Source organism: Lissotriton vulgaris, chromosome 6, assembly GCF_964263255.1.
Source record: "Lissotriton vulgaris chromosome 6, aLisVul1.2, whole genome shotgun sequence".
Lineage (NCBI taxonomy): Eukaryota > Metazoa > Chordata > Amphibia > Caudata > Salamandridae > Lissotriton > Lissotriton vulgaris.
Window position 1 is genome coordinate 1,628,146,686 of NC_141694.1, and position 7,524 is coordinate 1,628,154,209.

Genomic DNA, 7,524 nt, shown 5'->3' on the forward strand with positions numbered 1-7,524 from the left:
ACTTTTTCCAGGCCGAGTTTGGTCTTCAAACAACGGTTCAGATGACAAAACAGTGTTCGATCGTTCAGGTGACAATTCAGAACTCGAATTCTCCAATGCTGACGACGAAGGTACAGTTCCGGATGATTCAACAGGTGTGTCTGACTGAACTGAATCGTTCTCTACAGGTTGAGCATCACTGAATGGCACGTAACGTGGCAGGGCCTCAGTCTCCGTTGGGGCAATTCCTGCTTTCACCCAGTTATCTGCTGGCAAAGGAAGTGGAACCTTCTTTGTATGACTGGCATGGACCCAGTGCTTCCGGCCTTCCAACCGAACTGCAGTCCTTGTTGCCAGCAGAACTTGGTAGGGACCCACAAATCTTGGCTCGAGATTACGCTTTCTCCCAAAATTTCGGGTAACTACCCAGTCACCAGGTTGGAGACGATGTCCAGGACCTTCTGTTTGTGCCGGCAGAGCTTCAAAAACCTGTTGATGAATCAAACTCAATTTAGCAGTCAGATCATAAAGATAGTCAATCAACATTGGATATTCAAGACTGTCAAATGCCTTAGGCCTCGGAACTCCCCAAGCAGGACGGCCGAACACAATCTCATATGGGCTAAGCCCTACTCGAGAGTGCACAGTCGCCCTGGTCGACAAGAGAGCTAGAGGCAGTGCATCGGGCCATGACAGACCAGTCGTCGCTTGAATCTTGGCAAGTTTCAGTTTCAGAGTGCCATTGTACCCTTCCACTAAACCTGCTGACTGAGGATGATTGGCGCTATGGAATTTCTGACATATTCCAAGGCCCTTACACACACTCTTCATCACCCTCCCCACAAACTCACTTCCGTTATCCGACCATACGATCCGTGGCATTCCATACCGAGGAAAATATTCCTTCAGTAGGACTTTCGCTGTGGACAGGGCAGTATTATCCTTAAGAGGGTAGGCCTCGATCCATCTGGAGAACGCGCAAACCACAACCAAGACATATTTCAAGTTATTGCATCTCTCCATATGGATGAAGTCCAACTGGATAACTTCAAAGGGACATGTAGGAGGAGCAAAATGACCAGGTGGAGTGGGGGTGCCCTTGCCAGGATTATACATCAAGCATACCATACAGTTCTTAACCACTCTCTCAGCACACTTAGCAATCCCATCATTCGTCCATACAGGAGACAACAATTTACATATACCTTTCGCGCTAATATGTGACATGCCGTGAGCCATAGTAACAACGGCAAGCACATACGCATCCGGTAACATCCATCTCTGACATTCTGACAAATCAACCCAACATCCATGCGCGTCTAACTTTCCCGTACTTTCTTTCCACTTAGTCTTTTCAGCTTCGGTGGCCTCATTCTGAATCCCTTTCACGCTCTCAACAGTGTCCTCACACATACCAGTCTCCGTCGGCCACCTTACTGAACTCGTAACGTACATTCGAGTTGTCAGATTCTTAGCCGTTTCCTTAGCAATCTCATCTGCAAACGCATTACCACGACCAACATCATCCGTAACCTTTCGGTGCGCGCTGCATTTAATGATTGCCACCTGCTTAGGCAATGTAAGTGCATCCAAAAGATTGTTCACGAGCTGTCCGTGTTGGATCTTCGTGCCATGCGATGTCATAGATCCTCTTTCTCTCCACAATCGACCAAAGCTATGCGCTACGCCAAATGCATACTGACTGTCAGTAAACACATTCACTCGCTTCCCTTTAGACAAAACACGCGCTCTCGTTAACGCAATCAACTCTGCCGCTTGCGCTGAATTCTGACTCAATCTCGCAGTTTCCACAACCGTACTCAACGTCACTACAGCATACGCGGTCGTCACATCACCATTCGTCAACTTGAAACATGAACCATCAACATACAAAGTGCCATCGGGATCTACCAATGGAGTATTTTTCAGTTCAATACGACCCTTCGTCTCTTTTTCAGTTCTTAGATAACAGTCATGTGGTGCTACATGACCTGATTCCACACTAATCTGCAACAATGTCGCCGGATTCAGCACATTACAACGCTTGATCTGTATATGACTTGCCAAAAGTGTCAACTCATAACCGGACAATCTTGCGCTCATCAAGTGTTGAGTTTTCGTTCTATTCAAGAGAGTGTCAACTGCATGCGGGACCATCACTGTGAGCATATTATCCATGACCAGACCTGCGGACTGTCGAATGGACACCGCAGCCGCCGCTGTCACTCTTAAACAACTCGGCAATGCTCTACTGGGTCTAAGGTCGAGGAAAAATATGCACATGGACGCTGCTTACCGCCAAATTGTTGCGTCAAGACACTCAACGCACAACCTTTTCTCTCGTGAACGTATAGTGTAAACGGCTTACTGTAATCAGGAGTACCTAACACAGGAGCCGAACACAACGCATCACGCAGTTCAGAAAAACTTTTCTGACATTCTTCGGTCCATGGCAAAGGAGTCGGAACATCCTTGCACGTGAGAGCTAACAATGGCTTCGCTAACAATGAAAAGTTTGGAATCCATTGTCTGCAGTATGACGTAATACCTAGAAAGGCACGTACATCTCTCTGAGTTGTTGGCACAGTCATTCGAGCAATCGCTGCAATTCTTTCTGGGGTCAACCTTCTTCCCTCCTTTGACAATAAGTGACCTAAATAGGTTACTTCTTGGCAACAATACTGTAGCTTAGAAGGTGACACCTTGTGATGTAAGTCACATAGATGCTGTAACAGCGATACTGTAGCAGGTTTTGCAAATCTGCTCAGTGTCAGCAGCCACTAACAAGTCATCAACGTACTGAATCAAGGCCGCACCAGCTGGTAACACAAACGCATCAAGTTGACTCTTAAGAGCTTGGCTGTAGATCGATGGACTCTCACAGTAGCCCTGAGGAGCGCGTTTAAACCTGAAGCTGCGACCACCTAATGCGAAGCCGAATAAATCTCTGCTTTCCTCAGCAATCGGAATGCTAAAGAAAGCATTCTTCAAATCGATCACCGAGAACCAAGAGGCAGAGGCTGGAATCAGGGTCAGCAAAGCTGTAATGTCAGGCACCACAGGAAATTGTGGGATCACAATTTTATTTACCTCTCTCAAATCAATGACAAAACGGTACACATGAGGCTTGGATGGATCAGTTCGTTTCAAAATAGGTAACACAGGACTATTACACACATTTCCCCGAGTTTCCTAAATAACATCCTTCTTGATCAAGTCATAAATGATCGCTAATAGCGCTCGCTCACCATCAAGGGAAATACAATACTGGGGAATGCGTGGTAATCGCACATTCGATTTCAATTGAACAACATAAGGTGATATGTCCAGCAGGCCCACATCATTGGGACCTGTTGCCCACAAAGACTCAGGAAGAGAACTCAATTCTGGTGGGAGCTTATCAGTTGACAAGTACATAGGAGAGATCACTCTCTGACCTAATGTAAGCTCCACTCCCGTAGGAGAGCAGTACAAAGTCGCATATAACCGCTTCAACAAATCAAGGCCCAAAAGATTCTCACCACAACCAGTAGTCAAAATCAAAGGAGCTTCCAGCTCACGTGGCCCAATTGTAAGGGGCAACGGGCTAGAAACTGGATTGCTAACCGGGGCGCCAGAGAATCCAACAGAAACATTCGTTAAGCCAGACAAAGGTGCGCCAGGGAGTTTCGAATGCATGATGGAACTTTTTGCTGCACCAGTGTCCAACAGAAAAGGCTCAACTACGCCTGATGTGGCAACTGCGACGTAAGGCCCTCTCTGATCAACCGGAACTGATACTACTACCTCTCTTTGTCTGTGGCTGTCCTAGTAATTACCGTCTGCTCCAATGTCATGCTCAACATAATAGTCGTCCACATGATACTGTGCAGATCTACCAGGCGATGAATCGCGCTGATCAAAGCAATTGTTCGAATCCGATGAAGTAGTAGAACGCTCATTCTGATTTTGAGAGATACCACAACCTCTACCACGAGATGCCTGTTGAGGACCACTACGACCACCTCGGGCCGAAACACCATTATTTCTGTCACGTAGAACAGGACAATTAAACTTCAAATGGCCCTCACCCCTACAATATGCACATTGATTATACCCAAGCATAGATCTGGGTGTAGAAGAGTCAGAACGCGACTGCGACCTAGAAGACTGCGATTGTGATCGATTTTGCTGTTGTGAGTCATTTTGATTCGAGCGAGGAGGATATGCTTGCTGCAACAAAACCTTAGTTTTAAGCTCCTTCGTTTTCTTATCTGCACGATCATTTTCTTCTTTTTCTCTATTTTCATAATATTGAGCCGTTGCTAATATTTGAGCAGTGGTAGAAACAGCCCACGAACTTTCGGAATTTTTCAGTTTGTTGCATAGCTCAGGCAAAAAATGTAATACAAATTTATCGACAAACAGTCGCTGGCCTCCCTCAGTGCTCATATCCTGACCACTATGATCGATAAATGCCTCCTCAAATCTGGTAAAGAAATCGGAGACACTCTCGTCTTTCTTTTGTTTGCAAGCAGACAATTTATCCCAGTTCACCCTCATTGCTGGCATAAGCGTCTTCATAAGCGTAATGATCCGTTGGGGCAGAGCCGTAATTAACTGTTCAGGCTTGCCCCACCAACTTGTAGTCCGTCAGCCGCTACAATAGCAGCCCAATCACCGCCTAACTCAGCTGCGTGATTCTCTTGACGGATTTTCTCCCAAATCGGTTGCGGTACTACGTTACCAAACAACATGTCAATATCAGCGAGGTTCATAATAGTAGCATCCACAAGTTGGGATAACTCCTTACATTAACCTGCCGGATTTTTCCGAGGGTCAGGCAAAGATTGTTTCACCTGCAAAACTTCCGACCGCTTCCATGGGAGGTGTATCCAGACTCTCTGGAAGTGTGGCAAAATGGGTGGAACTTGAGCAGCATCACCCGGCATCCATACTGGGGGAACTTCTCGCATAGGATACTGACCAGGTTGTGCTTTCCAGTCATCGGAGTCGCTGTCAAACAACACTCGAGGATGCACTGTAGATCTAAAAGCTAACAGACGCTCTAAAGCACGTCGAACATTAGCACCTACAATCATACCGTTCGAAAACTGATTCTGAAGTTCAGTCATCTCGGGTGGTACATTATCTAACTCATAATTATCCCACCCTCTCTCAAGGATTTACACATTTCCTCGAACACGAATCTTTGTGTGGGCTCATTAAATTGAGAGAACGTATCGTAAACTATGCGCGGAGTGTACTTAGCAGGATGTCTAATCCACTTACGCGCCATAGTCACTAACGTCTCACTCTCCCTACCACCAGGAATTTGACTCCGTCTCTGAGAGACGTCAGAAACATGGGATCCAAGTATCGGTCCGAGAAGTGGAGAGTAAAGATTAGCAACAGCATTAGGTATGCGACTACGAACAGAAGGAGAAGAGGAGAGAAGTACAGGGGCAACAACGTGAGGACTGAACGTAGGAGCTGTAGGAGTAGCCAAGATAGCAGGAGTAGCAGGAGCAATAGACTGAGAAGGTATAGGCAAAGGAGCAGTAGGAAGAAGGGCAGGTAAGGGAGCAGGGACAACTTGAGGAACAAGAGGATTCGGAGGAACAGGACCAACGACAGGCTGACCAGCAGCTGCCGGAACGACAGGTTGAGGGACAGGAGGAACAACAGGGGCTGCAGTACCCTGCACATAAGGAGGTGGTGATTTTAATAAATAGGATAACAAAGAATCCTCTGTCGATTCCTCTCCCTTCTTATCAGAACTTGATGGTAAAACCGGATAACATTTATCCACCGCCATACGATGTAACCTAGTAAAAACTTCCTTTTCCTTCTCGTCTTTGTCTCGCTGATATTGTTCTGCATTGCATCACCGTAATGATACCTTCTCTCTTATTTTTCTTAATCTGTTTGATTTCTTTCTGCTTGACCTCTTTGCGCCATAACCGAAAGGAATCAAACATTGCTGGCCTAGCTTTCTTTTTAAACAATTTGGCTTCGAGATTATCTAAAATCTCAGTTTCAAAACTACCATGGGGTGGCCAACTAAGGACACCATCGTTTTTAGTATAATGGATCCAATATTCATTATATACGATAGGACCCACTCCGTGTCGACTATAGAGCTCATAAATTGGAGTTCCAACTGGAGGTATCGGACATGAGTCCTCCAACCGGGAATCCGTGCCGCAACATTTAAGGAAACCAAACAAAGTACTACGGCCAGGTATCGTGCACACTAACCGAGTTTACAAACTTCAAGGGTTATCGAATTACGATGTCCTCGCAAAAATGCAAGACCCTCGGTTTTTGGCAATTGCAATCGTCAAATAAAAACCCAACAACTAAGAACCAACAACTAAGAACCACAAATGCAATGGAACCATGCAAACAACCACGTTTCAACAACAACAACCAAAGTTTCTGGGAGCGACCCACAAATACTTAACTGAAAGAACAATGGCGTCACCAGGAAGGCCCGTCTATCGTCTCGCCGTACAAAGGACTACGCCAGGTGCCAAAACAGGTCGACAGTCAGGGCATCAGTCCGTCGCAGCCGTCAGGAGGCGGGAATCTTCGCGGGAAAAGTCTTCGGACCACTTATTTCGACAACAGGATCGATGAAGCGGGGTGCACCTTCCCTCAGAGATTTCACACGAAGTTCCTCACGATCGTCGGGCTTTGGACCGGTACCGCTGATGTCGCCCTACGTTGGGCGCCAACTGAAGGGCTGGGCTGTTCTAAGGCCCAGCGGTGCCAGGGGACAACACCTGAAACCTTCGTGGGTTACCTGTGCCGGCGTACAAATCACAGAGACACGGGACACTTCCTTCGGCGTCAAAGATCAGCGTTTATTTACTGCAGGGATACAGAGATCGCAAGAAGTACACAAAGTGTAGATTCTGAGAGACTGCTTCGAATTGCAAAAGTGGATCGCTCCTTTTATACAGATTTTCGTCATTGCACAACATGGTGAACAAAAGGTTACAACTCAGTTACCACAGTAAACTTCAAAAGGGTTGCTTTCATGTTTTCAGGAGCCCGGAACATAATTACAGTAGCATCGCCGGTTCCCAACTGTAAAAGCACGTTATCTCCACATTAAGCACATTCCATTCTGGCTATAAATGAGTTAAGAAAAGGGACAGAAACAGGTGCAAGGAAGACAAAGACAGACAACAGATTGAAAAGAGTGTAGGGGGCAATATCGGAAGCGTGATCGCAGGATCAAAGGATTTGAGCCGAATGCATGCACGGCTGAAACAATAGACCGGCACGGCAAGATGAGCCTTGAGCGGAGCCATCTGCCTTTGCCGTGTCATTCCCCTAGTCATAAAGACACACTCAAAGGAACATGTGTCTTCCGCAAGAGCTTGGGAATCCCAGGGTCACGAAGCGGACACTGTCCGTTCGCCGGCTACATGAGGGTAAGAAACAAAATGGATGCCGTATCTAAAATGGAACCCGTGGGTTCAGATGGAGAAACCCACGAATAGGACGAATAGTGCAAAGTAGAGTAGCGAAAACGCGTACACCCACTAAACTCGT